Source organism: Nanorana parkeri, unplaced genomic scaffold, assembly GCF_000935625.1.
Source record: "Nanorana parkeri isolate BGI_ZX_2015 unplaced genomic scaffold, ASM93562v1 scaffold1477, whole genome shotgun sequence".
In the NCBI taxonomy this organism is placed as follows: domain Eukaryota; kingdom Metazoa; phylum Chordata; class Amphibia; order Anura; family Dicroglossidae; genus Nanorana; species Nanorana parkeri.
Genome location: NW_017307745.1, coordinates 129089 through 146942, shown reverse-complemented (window position 1 = coordinate 146942; position 17854 = coordinate 129089). Strand labels below are relative to the sequence as shown.

The following is a 17854-nucleotide window of genomic DNA, read 5'->3' as shown; positions in this document are numbered from 1 at the left end:
TAGTGACATTTAAACGGTATACGCCAGGAGGAACTTTTATAAATGTACCCCAAAAAGAAGTGAGAGAGGGAAGCCAGGTTGACGTGTAATGACTCGCCACCTGGCTTCCTGAATAAATGGGAAGCCAGGCGGCGTGTGAAGACTTGCCACCCGGTTTCCTGATTAGCAGGGTTACCGGGTAACAAGAAAGCATGGAGCCGGCTTTCTGGCCAATCAGGAAACCGGATGTAATGATGCGTTGCCCGGCTTCCTGATTGGACGAGAAACTGGCCAATCAGGAAGCTGGGCATCGCGTCTTTACACGGCCCTGGCTTCCTGGTTGGCCCGGAAGCCGGCTCTATGCTCCCTCATCACCAGGGAGCATGAATCAGTGCATCCCTAATCAGAACCATTTGCACTTTGTTTTATATGCACTTTATGCACTGACCTATTAGAACTTTTTACGGGTGTATAAACAACTTTTATATACATATTTGTTTGCACAATTGTATGGATAAGGAAACTGTTGGTATTTAGCGCTGTGCATCCATTTTTCTATGGGTTTGCAATTGTGGGGTCGTTTAGAGTGCATTGCATACCAGCCAACATTTCCCGATCATCTCTGGCATAATTTTGCTGTTAAGCTGAATATTTTCTTTTATGCACATAACTGTCTCACGTGACCGTGAACGACTATGTAGGGCCTATTTACAGATTTTAAATGCTGACATGGATTCTTCTCCCAATTTACAATTTGACTAGAAGAATATGAAAGTAGAATTATTGTGTACAATTATAAATGCAGCCACACACAGTTTTCTCGTATTTCCTCTGCAAAGTTCCACAAATACATGTTGAACTACCAGAGATGTCCACCTAATGGAGCTTCCTGTGATGGTGTGGCAATGATGTTTAACTGGTCTTAAATTCAGAGCAGAGTTGCCACTCTCATGTAGGCTGGGTCTACTTGAACTACAATGGGATGAAAAAATGTTTCTGCGGGTGTGATTATCAGCATTATCACTGCTGATTCAATCAGAACACCTAATCCTGCCCACTGCTTTCTGGATTGACAGCACTGCCTCTGCTGCTGAACCCCTCCCACTGTGAGCTGCAGTGTCTGGGAGGGGGAGTGTTAGAGATACACGTGAAGGAGGATCAAGCAACATCAAGGAAGATAAAGGAAGTTTTGGGTTACTTTATATGGCTTGTGCACCACATAGTAACTAGATTTGGTACTTGTTTAGAATGTTATACAGGAGCCTTTAGTTGTACTTTAGTTAAATGTTTGAGGGTCCAATTTTCTGTCTTTCACTCATTGGATGGAGAAGAGAGGCAGACAGATGCCATCTCCTGCTGAGAAAAGATGATCAATGTAAAATTGTTTGGGCTATTAAAACACAATATAATTTGCTATATACCTGAACATTTATCAGAATTGTAAAACCTCTCTGTTTTGTCTGCAGCTGCTATATTTCTGAGAAATTGGCCCAGGCCTGAGGTATGTTATTATAAACACCTCACCTCTCTACATAAGCTTTTATGTATATGCCAGGGGAGGAGCGAAAATGAATACTATAAAATGTCACTTGAGTGACAGCTCTGAATCTGATGGAGCTGCTGACATCACATCCAAGACAGCAGCAATCTCAAGGAGTTTGGATGTATACACAATATGTACATTTAGTCTTATTGGGAAGATTGTTCTGGAAATGAAAGGTTCAGTGACAGGGTATCGCATGCACTGTTTTCATGTACTTGTTTGTGCCCAAAGGAACATATGCACATTTTGCCATATGTGAACTCCAAACACAGCAGTGTCTACAAAATGCATTCCTCGTAATCCTTAGAACACATGGACACAGCCTAGGGTTGCCACCTGTACGGGATTCACCCGGACAGTCCGGGTTTTGAAAGCTGTGTCCGGGTTTCATGGCAGCAGAGACCCGGACACAAGATGTCATGGAAACAAGGGCAACCAAAATTAAGATAGGGGCTACTGGCCCCCCCACTGAAAATAATCTTGACTGTGATATTTAGATATAAATGGGTGGCGCTATTTACATATGAATAAGCCGCAACTCATTCTCCCCAAAAAATCTCTATGCGTCGCTAGAGTGTTCGGGTTTCATTGAAAGAAAAGGTGGCAACCCTAACACAGCCGCATATGTCAACTCCTCCCATACTCGCCTCCAGGACTTCTCTAGAGTCTCTCCCATCCTCTGGAACTCTTTACCCCAACCTGTCCGTCTATCTCCCACCTTGACTGCCTTTAGGCGTTCCCTAAAGACTCATCACTTCAGGGAAGCCTATCCCACCTCAACCTAACCACTGAACCTCACATTCTCAAACAATTCATCCCCACACAGCTACCTCCTCATGTATCATTTCCCCCTCCTCTTTTAGATTGTAAGCCCTTAGGGGCAGGGCCCTCTTTACCATCTTGTCTTGATTTGTATTGTGATTGTAATGTCTTCCTTATATTGTAAAGCTCTGCGCAAACTGTTGGCGCTATATAAATACTATGTAATAATAATAATACTGAAGGTACAATTGTTGTTAGTGTAGAAAACAATACATTTCTTCTCAGACACAATAAACACCTCAAGAGTTTGTGTACATTTAAGGGAAAACATTCAAAAACTATTTTTTCCCCCTAATATTTAGTCCAATCAGGACAAACTCGGCCTTCATTTAGTGGTAAATGTTAATGGATATACCCCGATTTTGTTGTTTTATTATCCAAGAAAAACCAACCCAAAAGAAAAAAGCAAACATTTTAGCTGTATAATTCATTGTCATTACCATGACCCACCACCAAAAAACCCAAAATAAACTCTCCTGCGCCTGACGTTCATGCTGATATCACATATGTGTGTGTTATTTGCTTTATTCTACCTGTAGTAGGGCCCTGAAACAATAGTACGCATTTTGCTTTTTTATATCCGACCCAAAACAAACCATTATGAACACTGATACTAACACTGATGCTGTCACTAAATAAAATGTATTTCCTTAATCCTGCTTAAAAGTCACCCTGACCCCTCAGACTCCGACCTAGCTATTTTATTTTTTATTTTTTTTACACATAATTTTTTTCCCCATCTTTCATTCATTAGTTGAATAAGCATATATTTCTTTTACTTACAATTATTGTTTTTCCACTTACTGGTCCTCTTAGGCAGTAGTGATATAGCTGTGCCTAAGAAATGCATCTTGGGAAGGTTTCATCAGCAGCGCATTGCTGGGAAATCTCATCTGTGAACTCACAAGAGCTCAGGGAAAGGCGTTTTTTCCCCCTGAGATGATGTGCATGGTCACATGTCCAGTCACATGTGCCAGAGTTCCAGGAAGTAAAGGGAGATGGATTCATCTGCCCTTAGTAAAAATGTCCACAGTGAAAAGAATCAGGAGGAAATGAAAAATAAGGTATGCAAAGAATAAAAAGCCTGCAATTATCTAGAAGTTTCTGTTTGTAGATGGTGCCTTTGTTGGAATTGTTAAAGATAAGGGTAAAGTTCCTCTACAAAAGCAATTCAGAGGTGGCAGCTGCCTTATTTTTATCCTCACAAGTGCACTATAAGTAGTGACTAGGGAAAAGCTGCAGAAAATCCTGCTCAAGTGTGATTAATGGAAGATTAAGTCAATAGGAAAAGTGTGGTCACAGCTTAAGTGGGAGATCTCACTGTGAATGTCAAGCTCACTTTGGAAACAAAACGAAAAAAGAAATCCCTTAAGTCAGTTCTAATTAGATTACCTAATCAATGCAAATACAATGAATTTATCAAAGCTGGGGCAGATAGAATCTGGAACAGTTGCCCCATAGTAACCAATTAGCTTCTCTCTTCCGTGTGTTCAGTCTAGCTTTGAAAATGAAAAAGAGAAGCTGATTGGTTATTATGGAGTTATGTGTGAGCCATTAAAGTAACAGCCATTTACAGAACTAAATAATAAAAAAATAGAAACATATAATCAAGACTGGCAAAACTGAGAAAAAAAAAACAGGAAATAAGATTTAAAACAGGAAAAGTCATATGCATACTTGACATCCTATGATGTTTACCAGGGGATTGTGTTGTACTTGTGAGGGACAGTATAAACTTTCACCCACCCAAAAATGGCTTACAGAGGCTGATGTGCTGATAAACTATTTTTCAGAGGGAGGACATCAGCACATTACATTGATTAGTACATCATTGTTGTCTCAAGGTCCAAACAGAATCCATCTAGGACAAGTGTCATGACTTAGACAGTCTACTCTACCAGTGCTTACCTTTCCACAAAGATTGAACAATGACAGGAAAATAAGCTTGGGGGGGAAGATAGGGTGAAACCCTCTGGTCTCTAGATCTCACATGTTCTGGGCCCAAGTTCACATTCAATTAGAGAATAACCGAGACCTCAATCTTTAGGCATAGACCAACACAAACTCTTGTCTTTTCAGGAGGATAAAAAGAAAGAGACTCTGACATGTCAACTTGCAGACACATAACCAAAGTAATAAATATCAGTAACAAAATATTTGCCAATCTTGCCAAGTGTACAGCTAACACCCCAGTAGTTGCCCACTAAATTATGTGCAAACAAGTAATATTCTTAGAATTTAATGGCGAGCATTACAACATGATTTTTCTACATCTGAATGATTGACATGTTGGACTTCCTTGGCAGTCATTTACATAAACCTGAAAGTTGTTGCTTCAGATGTCTGGGACTGGCAAATCTTTGTTCAAAGTTTTAAGAATACCAAGCGTTTTTTATGATTTTGTTTGTTAGTAAATTACTATTAGATGCTTTGCTAATTAGTGCAGAATGTTAGTTGGATATACTGTATGTCATAACTTTTCATAAATGTTAGTGTCCATACTGGAAGTTCAGATTCTGCAGAAGCTGTGTGTTAGGATCCAGAGCACCTCTAGGTGGCGCTGGAGCTAAACCCTGCAGTTCCTGTGCTCACCTGCAGGTATCTCCAGGCAGCCAGGAACTGTTAGGTACCAGACCACCACTGGGTGGTGCTGGAACCTGCAGCTCCAGTGCTCACCTGCAGGTGTCTCCCAGCTGCCGGCACTTAGCCATCACCTAGTGCTTCCTGGGAGGGTATTTAAACCCTCCCTGCAGTCAGGACGTTGGCTTAGTATTGTTTCCTGTGAGTCCTGTTACCAGGCCTGAACCTTGAACCCTGTTTGCTGTGAGTCCTGTGAACAGTCCTGAACCTTGAACCCTGTTTGCAGTCCTGTTTCCTGTGAGTCCTGAACCCTGTTTGCAGTCCTATTTCCTGTGTATCCTGAGTCCCAAGTCCTGTCACCTGATTATAGACCTAAGTCCTGATACCTGCTTGTAGTCCTGTTATTGTTACCTGTATTAAGCGATTTGCTCCTGTTATATGTTGTAGGTGTTGGTGGTTATATTTAGTTGGTGTCACGTTAATTATTCATGTTTGCTTTTGGGTGTTTTATTTAATTGTGCTGTTTACAATAAACTGGATATAACACGTTTGCCTTGTCCAGTGTGGTCATACGTGTTTGGTCTTCCCGTGTAGGTACCTGCATGCGGGTCACAGGGCCGGATTTACTCTCCCTGCCGCCCCAAGGCCAGGTTCCGCAATACGTTTTAACCCTGCCGCTCTGCTCACTGCAGTGAGGAGACGGTCTCGGCGGCGGAGCCCGGAGGACGGAACCAGCGAGGAGAGAGCTAAGTGCAGGGGGGAGGGGAGGACGGACCAGTCGGCTGCAGACTTTTTACATGTCATCTCGGCGACATCGCCGAGATGACATGTAAACGAACAATCGGCTGCCTCACTCTACATTTAGTCCTGCTTGTACAAAGCAGGACTAAATGTAGAGAGGGCAACTTACCGCCCGGCTCCCGCAACTTCCCCACAAGGACACCGCTGCCGCCCTCTACGTCCTGCCGTGCGTCGGTGGCCTTGTGAGAAATCCGGGCCTGTGCGGGGACACCTGTGCACGGTAGCGTGACACTGTGCTAACATGGACAGAGAGCTGCATTTCACAAGAATATGCCAATTACATTGACCCATGTGCAAGAAATATCTATAACCTGCAATACAATTATTAACAATCAAAATCTTATACAATGAAAACCGAAGATAACATTATCATATCAGTGCAGTACAAAACAGAGCTGGTCTGTACAATGGAAAGCATAAAAGAGCCTTGTGTTGTACTATAAATACCTTTTCCCTGTGGAGAGTAGCACATTACAGCTATCATTTGGCTTTCATGGCAGAAAGAAATGTGAATCTATATTTGAACACGGAAATAGAACAACTTCCTCCCAGCGATATAGACATTAATAAGTGATGCCATTAGTAAACACGAGCTCCATGTGGGACTCACATTTTCTTGCCTGAAAACATTCATATCTGAATGAACAAAATAAGAATGACAAAACGGAAGCATTCTGTAAAGATGTCATGTTTTGAGGAGCCACCAAGACATTACCAAGGGCTGCGCCAAACATCATAACAGCTATATAATAAGCTAAAGACAATTATCTTATGGAGGCGACAGTGATTTTAAATGGGATATATGGTATATTAAGAGGGATTGTTTCTGCTGCAGCTGTTAATATTTAATACATCATTCAGCCCAATGGCCACTGATCTTACCAGATGTACAGAAAGATTTTATGCAAACGTTAGGACACACTGGTACAATGCACAATGTGTCCTCAATCAGCCTCATTCTGTAATCCTTTGCAAAGTGTCAATGAGGTCTTAAAGGAGTTGTAAAGTCCCGGAATATTCTATCCTGTTATATCATCAGCATTATAATGGGAATACATACTAGAGTTGTTTTTTCATAATGCAACCAAAGTCTACTTGAGAAAAATCCCTTTTATGTAGTAAGTGCTGCCTTCCGTCTGCCCATCACTTTCAACAGCGTCCTGGATTTCCCAGTGTGCTTTGTGTTTATTTCCCTGCTACACGATGTGATGCAATCTTGATTTCTCAAGAGTACATAGCCCATAATACAATGCTTACAGCAAACAATGATAATGTTACACTGTTCAGACGTCGAGTTGTAGCTCAGAAGGCCAGCTCTGTGGGAGTTGTGATGAAAGGAAGTGCATATTCACAGGGGTAATTGTGTCAATGAAATAAGAAAGTCTATCCTATGGGCATTTTCAATAAGTACCTTTACAAACTTCTAGATTGAAGTGGTTTTTAGGAATAGGATAAAACTTATTGACGTTCAATATAGTAATATTTATTTTTAGTTTTTGACCAGAGATACCCGAGAGACCAGAGAACTATGAGGTAAGTGCTTTTCACTCACCTCATAGTTCTAGCCGACCTGTGACAATCAGACTGTCACAGGTCGGCTCAGTAGATCGGGAGGTGAGCGAACATATACCGGCATTCGCTCACCTCTTGATCCTGTCACGGCTCTCTGCCATGACAGGGGAAGGGCTGGATTCACCCCTCCCCGCTCCGATCCGCCAGCGCTGACTGGCGGAACGGACGGGGGAAGGGGCGGGCACAGCTGGCTCTGCCTCTAGATAGGCAGAGCCAGCTGTCAGTCACGCAGCTGGGCGGATCCCGGCACAATTGTCGGGATCCGCTTCAGCTGCGGCGTCTCAGTATACCGCAAGCTACAGCTCGCGGTATACTGCGCCTAGGGTGACGGGAGGACGCTAGTTTGTGTCCTCCCATTACCCTAAGGAGAACTATGGGGAAAAGCCCTAACCCCATAGTTCTCCTTTAACAAAAGGCTAAAACTTTGCAAGTGCCTATTAGCTTACTGCAGGTTTCCAACACTATGTACCCTGATGTGATGTCCCTACTCTGTCATCATATCAATTTTAAACAGGAGCTGAACCGTGGAAGCTTTGCCGAAAAAAAGGTTAGCAAAGGACTAGTCAACGGTATTGTCTGTGCTCTCCCAGAACTTGGTCTTTACTTATCATTGACTTACATTGGCTAATGCACGTGCACATGAATGAGACTAAGTGTGCACTGGCCTATTTAAATATGAGCCCCACTAAGGAGAGTGAGTTGCTGATTGGTCGTCAGCTCCTGCCGCCTGTGAGCTGACCTGCGTGTTACTTGTGCTTTGACCTGGGTTGCCTGACTCCACCATATTCTGATTCCCGGCTACTGACCCTGGCTTGTACCCTGACATTGCTCTCTGTTTGCCGCCTTTCTACCACTGCTGGCCACCTGTGCCTGACCTCCGCTTATACCCCGACATCGCTCCTTGAGGAGATGAGGTGTAAGGGAAGCCCTCACATCACTCAGCCTCCACCAAGTACATGACACAGATGCTGATCTCTTCTACTTCCCCCCCAGCCTGTGCCTAAATGACTACACTCCTAACAACCTCCTTCACATGGCATACACAGGTCTGTTATCTTCTTGGTGATATGCAATATGAAGTCATATAAAATTATGGATGCAGCCATCATGTGACTGCTTCTATGTTCCCCCATGCAATCTGGTAATTCAGCACAATCACTTCAAGTCCGGTCTTATAAATTTAGGGCCCATTCACATGCAAGCGTTATTGCAGGACACGATTGTGCACCATCTAAACAGGAGATCCCAAGAACAATGTCAAAAATTGCAGCAGGAACAACTTTTTTTATACACTGAGGTGTGTTACAGATCATTCATTTTGAATTCTACGTGCCCTCAATGTGCGGAAATGTGTTTCAGCTGCTTTTTTTTCTTTATAATAAAAGTCAATGGGAATGCTTGGGACATTAATTTCCCACAAAGATCTATTATTCCAAGAAAGCTTAATTCCCTGTGCTTTCATTTGACATGTCTACTAAATCACTTAAAGTAGTATTAAGCTCTCAAACATTTTTCAATAATGAATCCAGATCAAACAAATATACATTGCCCAGCAAAGCATCATTCTACATTTTTGCCCAAACACTTACAATCATCATGTTTCTGAACAGCTGCTTCCAAGTCTCTAAGCTCAGCTTCCCTGAACTTTCTGTCCAGTACAAGATCACAAAGGACAGAGCAGACTCCAGCAACTGTTCATCTACTAGCTTGGAGGAGGGAGGAGAGGGGGCCAGGGGAGTAGCTTGATTTGCTGTGTCTGTGTAGACACACACAGCTTACTAGCACACACAAACGTGACTCCATAGCACTCTGCTTGAGAAAGGAGTCACTCTAAAACAGGAAGTCAGGACCAGTGCTCAGAGGACCAGCTTTTAAAACTTTTATGTTTACAACTTTTAGACATCATGGAGCAGCATCCATTGTAAGTGATTTCATCAGCATTTGAAATAGCTAGAAAAAAAACCTTTTGAATTTAATATCACTTTAATGCTTCTTCTGCGGCAGCTAATCACTGAAGCCAAACAAAAAAAAATGTTTTAGTTTTAAATAGAGTATGGGAGGGATATATCTCTGTCAGCTTTTTGTTTGCCATCAGTGCCCCACTGGGGAGATTTCCCTTCACTTCTTGTCTGATGGCAATAACAGGAAGTGAACAGAAATTCCTCCAAAGAGAAACAAAATCCTTGGTGGTCACCAGGGACCCCAGAACTAGTGTTTCCCATCTATTGCTGTTCTCATGATAACACAAAATGTGTGTTTTTCTCTTACTTTCACTTTCAGTGACAGTCACCGGGACAAATAAAGGGGTGAATCTCCCTAACAGGGACACAGACAGACATAAAAATCTTATAGGGGTTCCAATTCCCCTCCACTCTATCCAAAACTAATGAAACAAGGTTTCAGTTGCACTTCAAAGGAGAACTCCCGGCATAATTTTTCTTAATCCTTGCAATGGGGCTAGCCCCGCACTGCAAGGGTTAAGTGCTTGTTTTTGCCTAGGGTAAAAAAAAAGTTACTCACCTGATCCTCCAAGCCGTCTTGTTCTTAGACCGGTCCCTGGAGCATCTTTCCCCCTCCAATACTCTCTGTGACTGGGGGAGAGGCTGGTCAGATGACTTTTTGGACACATTGCAGTTCGTGTAACAGGCTTTCCTTTTTTGAATGGGGCTTTCCTTGTTTCAGAGTTCAGAAGCAGCAAAGCGTACAGCATATTTGTAAAGCACAGCGGTATGACCACAGTAACGCTGCGGCTTTATAAATAGACGGAAGCTGATTCAAATTGCCTGCAGGGTTCCTTATTTCCTCAGCACTTTACTCTGTCTATAAAATCACTAAGCTCCAGTTACAGATAATTTAATTGAACATTCCACAAATCGATCTTTTACTAACACAAACATTTTCCTTTTGGTTTAGAATGTCTTTAAATGGTGCATATATTGGGGGAAATGGGTGTGGTTACGGGGGCGTGGCCACTAAAGGGTGTGGCCACTGAGGGGCGCTGTAAAGCTTTCTCGCACAGGGCGCCTAAAGGCCTAAGGCCGGCCCTGGACCCAGTGATCGGGGAGGGGTGCTCGGAATGACTACGGATGGCGCCGCCAAATACAGATAATTGCAGAAACGTCACCAGCACACCAAATCCTTATAGGATCAAAGTTCGTAGATTTTATTGCAAACTCATGTCAGTTACACAAGCGCTTTCGGGGCCACACAGGGTCCCTTCATCAGGCATAGCAATGAGGATCGTGTTGACAGTCCCCACTCTTGTTCAAAAGATGGTTGTCCCAGTTTGACCAGTAGAATTTGCCCTTTTATGTTATGCCATTCGTAAAAAAGTAAAGGGAGGAGGACACCTGTTTAAGATCAAATGGCAACACTGCTCCTATCCGTGAGTATTCTCTGTAATGTTATAAAGAAAACAATGTGCAGGACATGCAAGCTTCACACTGTGCTCTGCATTTTATAAACAAATGTAAAATAGAGATACACCGTGGAGTTTTTGTAGCAATGTTCCACAGGTGGTGAATAGGGGGATAACACTTCCCTTTTATAAATGAGAATATGACATAAACGTATGTTAGTAAAACAACATATATATTTATCTTTTATCATCCTCATTTAATAAAACAGCACCAGTGCAAGATACAGCCAATCAGAATTCATATTAGTGGGTCTGACTCAGGTTGGGTGAATTCTGATTGGCTGGCATTGGTCACTGCACTTTGCACTTTGTAATGTAATAAAAATATAATCACTGAGAAGTAGAGTGAAACACATGAGGTCTCACCCTCAAGTTTAGATGTCCCTGTGCAACTAGCAGAATTGGAGGCATCAGGTGCAAGAAACCAAGTGTGTCCAATTAGTTGTGGAATGTCACAGTCATGTCATCCTGGTAGTAGCAGCTGTAAGTCTCACCCAATGCTCACACACTGGTGACAAACTGCATCACTTACGTCAGTTTGCCAGCAAGCAACATATTGATTCTCACTGACTGGCACAAGAGGTAACAAAGTGCCCATCAGCTATTATTTAAAAAACATCTGCCATGTATTCTAAAAAGATAGAGAAGCTTTGTCATGTATTTTGATTACAGCCAATAAGTGGGAAACATGGAGATATGTATATCCCCTGAGATGTTACCAGAGGGATTATGAAGCAAGAACTACACGTCTCTTGGGTGTGGTAGCTGGATATACAGTATATAATATGCTGAGAAAACACCGAAGATGACAACTACTGAACAACAGAGGCCGTTAACTGCTCTTGGCCCCATAGCTGTGACTCTAATTCACAAACTTCACTAAAGTACCATCATCACTATTGTGTAGGGCTGCAACAACTAATCGATTATAATCAATGATTGAAAACATTGTGAACGTTTTCAATCATCGATTAATCGGCTTCTGATTAGTTGGCCCTGTTCACGGCTCCACACATGCTGCACGCCTCCCCGCCTCACGCTCGCCACTGCCAGGCCCGCCCGCATCCACACCACCTCCCCACCTCACGCTCACATCCACGATCTGCACAGGGGCGCGGGGAGAAGAAGTAAAGAGGAGCAGGTGTGGGGGGATGACAGACGCCGATACACAGACCCGATCTCAGAAGCAAGTTGCTGGAAGACTGCTCTGGTAAGCCTGCACTTTCCCACACATGGTGCTCTATAATGTATTGCTGGGATTTGTATTCCTCTGTATAATATACAGCACAATGTACCATCAGCTATAGAGGAATACAAATCCCAGCAATACATTATACACTGTATGTATAATGTATTGCTGGGATTTGTATTCCTCTGTATAATATACAGCACAATGTACCATCAGCTATAGAGGAATACAAATCCCAGCAATACATTATACACTGTATGTATAATGTATTGCTGGGATTTGTATTCCTCTGTATAATATACAGCACAATGTACCATCAGCTATAGAGGAATACAAATCCCAGCAATACATTATACACTGTATGTATAATGTATTGCTGGGATTTGTTGTACTGCTCTATAGCTGGTGGTATTCTGCATTGTGCTGTATAATGTACTATTGCTGGGTTTTGTAGTTTCTGGGTTTCCTCTATAGCCGGTGCCATTCTGCATTCATTGCTGTATAATTTTACACTTTCCATTTCACTATATTGCACACCACACTTTTTTCTTCCTTTTTTACTTCCACCGCTCCAAGCTTGCTCCTGTCATGGACTACAGTCTCAATACAAACTAGTACTAGCCATTTTTTAAAATGTATTTTATTTTATGTTTTTTATCCGATTAATCGAACTTAATAATCGGCTAACTAATCGATTTTGAAAATAATCGTTAGCTGCAGCTCTACTATTGTGAGGTATTAGATAGAAGAAGCTGCCATAATTAAACATTTCTCATTATAGCCTAAAGAGATAGGAGAAGCAATTATTTATCTGGCGGCAGAGCTGCCAAAGTGTGACCCTCAAACGATTTATATTCCACCTACAGGAGAGTCCATTTCTGTTAAATGTTCCAATATGTCAGCTGAAAACAAAGGCATCAATTATTGGCCACTGCTTTCACCTTGAAGCCTAACTCCAACCAAACGGTTTAAGCTTTGTATAGAGTGAGGAAGAGTCAACATTTCTGTCAAGTTTTAATTCTGTCTGTAACCCTATTGGGGAAATTTTGGTAAGAGTAGTGGTCACTGGGACAGGAAGTAGTTGACAGTCATGAAAACATTGTCAAGTTCTAACCCTTCCCTAGAACCCAGACAGAAAGTGAGGAGAAATCTTCTCAAAAGGGACACAGATGGCAATAAAAGTCTGACATAGGTGCTAACATAGGTTTTTTTGCATTCTATAGATTGTAAGCTCTCGGGAGCAGGGTCCTTCTAATCTTTTTGTATGGTATTGTATTGTAATGTCTCCCCATATGTTTGTAAAGCACTGCAGAAACTGTTGGCGCTATATCAATCCTGTATAATAATAATAATTCTAAAGCCTACAGCACAATATGACAAGGCTACTGATTACTATAAAACACTGTATATAGGGTTCAGCAACACAATACAACATGAATGGCCTTTTAAGGAAAGCATATATACCATCTTTCAGGAACTGCAATATTATAATAAACACAGGAAAACAGCCGATTGCCTATTCTGCACATAAGTAGCTTAAAGGAGATGTATGTTGCTTCCCAAGTCAGCAAAGCAGGCAGAAAGTATCCCTGGCTGACGTCTTGCCACTCTCCATTTTAATGGCGCAATTCTGTTTCCATGAATTAGTATTCAGCAGAGTTGGCTGGGAGACTGGATAGGATTGCATAATAGATAATAGCCATCAATTATTTCGATTTCTCCTTTAATTTATGTCACAGCTACTCCCCAGAGGTTCATGTAGACTTTCCACTGCCTGCAGCAAAAAGAATAAAAAAGTGCAACTCTCTACCAAAAATAAATAAACAACATTACAAGCCTGGAAACTGCCACATTCTTTTTCTGTATCCTTATTGAGCCACTAGGTGGAGCACTGTTTGTTACACTCGGAGCTCTTATACCCCCAGGAATGGGCTTTGACACTGCAACGCACACAAACCTGGCTATGGAGATTATTCCCCTCTATGGGAAATGACAAGCCTGAATATATCCCAGAACAGTGAGATGGGCATAGTCAGGCTGTGTTTGATTGAATGTTCAGTGTGAATAATGAGATTTGAGGGCCTTGTATATAATGTGTGGGGTAAACCCGGGAACATCCACCTTACTTTATTCACCAGAAATTACATTCTCTGTAATATAGGAAAAATATAGAGAGAATTCGGTTTCCAATAAATAGATGTCCCTGGAAACAATATGATCTGCTAAGTCAACAGGCGGACACAAATCATCACGTCTCGTTACATATGAACAGCAGAGTTCATTTATAACAGTATCATCTGACAGCTGAAAAGGGGTGAACAATTGTATCATAGGTACACTGGTTTCAGAAAAAAAAATGGCTTGAACACACACAGTGGTGACACAAGGGGGGTGCGGCCCGCTTATTCGGTTTCCAATAAATAGATGTCCCTGGAAACAATATGATCTGCTAAGTCAACAGGCGGACACAAATCATCACGTCTCGTTACATATGAACAGCAGAGTTCATTTATAACAGTATCATCTGACAGCTGAAAAGGGGTGAACAATTGTATCATAGGTACACTGGTTTCAGAAAAAAAAATGGCTTGAACACACACAGTGGTGACACAAGGGGGGTGCGGCCCGCTCCCGGATGACACCATTGGAGGGGTGACACCAAAATGACTGACAGCCATTTGGAGAAGCAATTATTTATCTGGCGGCAGAGCTGCCAAAGTGTGACCCTCAAACGATTTATATTCCACCTACAGGAGAGTCCATTTCTGTTAAATGTTCCAATATGTCAGCTGAAAACAAAGGCATCAATTATTGGCCACTGCTTTCACCTTGAAGCCTAACTCCAACCAAACGGTTTAAGCTTTGTATAGAGTGAGGAAGAGTCAACATTTCTGTCAAGTTTTAATTCTGTCTGTAACCCTATTGGGGAAATTTTGGTAAGAGTAGTGGTCACTGGGACAGGAAGTAGTTGACAGTCATGAAAACATTGTCAAGTTCTAACCCTTCCCTAGAACCCAGACAGAAAGTGAGGAGAAATCTTCTCAAAAGGGACACAGATGGCAATAAAAGTCTGACATAGGTGCTAACATAGGTTTTTTTGCATTCTATAGATTGTAAGCTCTCGGGAGCAGGGTCCTTCTAATCTTTTTGTATGGTATTGTATTGTAATGTCTCCCCATATGTTTGTAAAGCACTGCAGAAACTGTTGGCGCTATATCAATCCTGTATAATAATAATAATTCTAAAGCCTACAGCACAATATGACAAGGCTACTGATTACTATAAAACACTGTATATAGGGTTCAGCAACACAATACAACATGAATGGCCTTTTAAGGAAAGCATATATACCATCTTTCAGGAACTGCAATATTATAATAAACACAGGAAAACAGCCGATTGCCTATTCTGCACATAAGTAGCTTAAAGGAGATGTATGTTGCTTCCCAAGTCAGCAAAGCAGGCAGAAAGTATCCCTGGCTGACGTCTTGCCACTCTCCATTTTAATGGCGCAATTCTGTTTCCATGAATTAGTATTCAGCAGAGTTGGCTGGGAGACTGGATAGGATTGCATAATAGATAATAGCCATCAATTATTTCGATTTCTCCTTTAATTTATGTCACAGCTACTCCCCAGAGGTTCATGTAGACTTTCCACTGCCTGCAGCAAAAAGAATAAAAAAGTGCAACTCTCTACCAAAAATAAATAAACAACATTACAAGCCGGGAAACTGCCACATTCTTTTTCTGTATCCTTATTGAGCCACTAGGTGGAGCACTGTTTGTTACACTCGGAGCTCTTATACCCCCAGGAATGGGCTTTGACACTGCAACGCACACAAACCTGGCTATGGAGATTATTCCCCTCTATGGGAAATGACAAGCCTGAATATATCCCAGAACAGTGAGATGGGCATAGTCAGGCTGTGTTTGATTGAATGTTCAGTGTGAATAATGAGATTTGAGGGCCTTGTATATAATGTGTGGGGTAAACCCGGGAACATCCACCTTACTTTATTCACCAGAAATTACATTCTCTGTAATATAGGAAAAATATAGAGAGAATTCGGTTTCCAATAAATAGATGTCCCTGGAAACAATATGATCTGCTAAGTCAACAGGCGGACACAAATCATCACGTCTCGTTACATATGAACAGCAGAGTTCATTTATAACAGTATCATCTGACAGCTGAAAAGGGGTGAACAATTGTATCATAGGTACACTGGTTTCAGAAAAAAAAATGGCTTGAACACACACAGTGGTGACACAAGGGGGGTGCGGCCCGCTCCCGGATGACACCATTGGAGGGGTGACACCAAAATGACTGACAGCCATTTTGGTGTCACCCCCCCCCCCCTTGTCCCCCCCCCCCCCCCCCTCTGAAAAGTTGGGCGCTTGGTCATGTACCGGTGGCATACCTTATCCCGTCCCCTCCTCTCTCTGCCGGTGTCCATCAGCAAGATGGACGCTGTCAGGTATCAGAAGATCGCTGCACGTGCACGATTACGACTCGGCGGGGGGGGCACGCGGTAACCACTCCGGGTGTCACCCAGCCTCGGGACGCACCTGAACACACACAGCAAAGCATCTTCCTTCCAGTAGTTTTCAGCAGTCCCGCCAGTGCTGTTTCCTCCTGTCCCATGGACTCTGTACGACGTGCACGCTCCTGGCTGCATGCATTGACTTTCACTGTTGCTCTCCTCCTCTCCCCTCCGGTGATATGGACTGCGCATGCTCCCGCACACATCCTCCTGCCGCTCTAGCGGATTCTACAGCCGAGAGTGAGCAGTGCAGACACAGGTAAGTTTTTACTTAAATGGTAACTTTTACATTTTTAAAAATGTTTTTGCATATATCTAATGCTTGCTAGCAGTATACTGTGTATGTATTACATTGACTAGTCACTGACGGCCACAATTTGCACGTTCAGACCCTGGCTTTTATTTTGATAGACTGCCTTCATGCCTTCTGAAAAAATGAACCTAAAGACTTATGCAGATCAGGAATGTCAGAATGTGTTATCTGCATACTTGCTTTGGGTCAGTGACTGATTGAAGCAAGAGGCTTAGCATAACCAGAGAACTAGAATAAGCAACTTCAATGTTCCTCACATGACAAGCTTCCTTTAAAAAGTTTATAGTTGGCCTTTGCATAAAGATTATCAATCTGGTGATACATTTTTATATGCCTGAATGCTGCAATTCATACTGTAAAGAGTGTTGTAAAAAACGTTTAATTAACTGATAGAATAAGATTAGCAACAGAGATTTTAAATCCAAGTTTTTTTGTAACATCTTTGGAAGATAATCCCGATAAGATTTTTTTGCACATAAAAAGAGAGTTAAGCAAAATTAAAAATTAAATTTGTCAAGAAAGGCTTAGCATATCCAGTCTGTAATTGGATAAAAAACTGGAATAAAGACTGTATTCAGACAGCAGTGATCAATGATTCATACTCTGAATGGTCTGCGGTTGTTAGTGTGGAATAAAGTTGTAGTGGAATAAAGTTCTTAGAATGTCTCTAATTTACATGCAGACCTGAATGCACTGCTTATTTGGGCATCCACTGTATGTGGCAAATAAGGTTTAGGACCCGTTCACACATAAAATCAGTGACCTGCATTTTACTGCACCGGATCAACGCAGGTCACCACTAGGACACATTGAAAACAACTGTTCACACTACAATGCAGGAGTGATGGGGGATGATTCACTCACTCCATAGTTCTCATTTAAGTAGTGCAACAAAAGTGCAACATCCAATCGGATTTCATCTACCGTAATTTTTTTCTTCTGGCTAAAGTAAACTAAAACCGGCTGCTTTAGTCAGATGGCTCCTTAAAAGGAACCAGACATTCAACAAATGTAATAATACCATAGATTAAAGAAGGACTCGTATGCAACCATTTGTTTGACAACAAAAGCTAGAACACTTTCCATTCCTTCC

General features: G+C 42.1%; 1 protein-coding gene across 1 annotated transcript in view; it reads right to left on the bottom strand.

Moving 5' to 3' along the window:
• The window catches only part of LOC108798451 (oxysterol-binding protein 2-like), a 199984-nt gene that overhangs the window by 63657 nt on the left and 118473 nt on the right, over positions 1-17854 (bottom strand). The window lies entirely within an intron of this gene.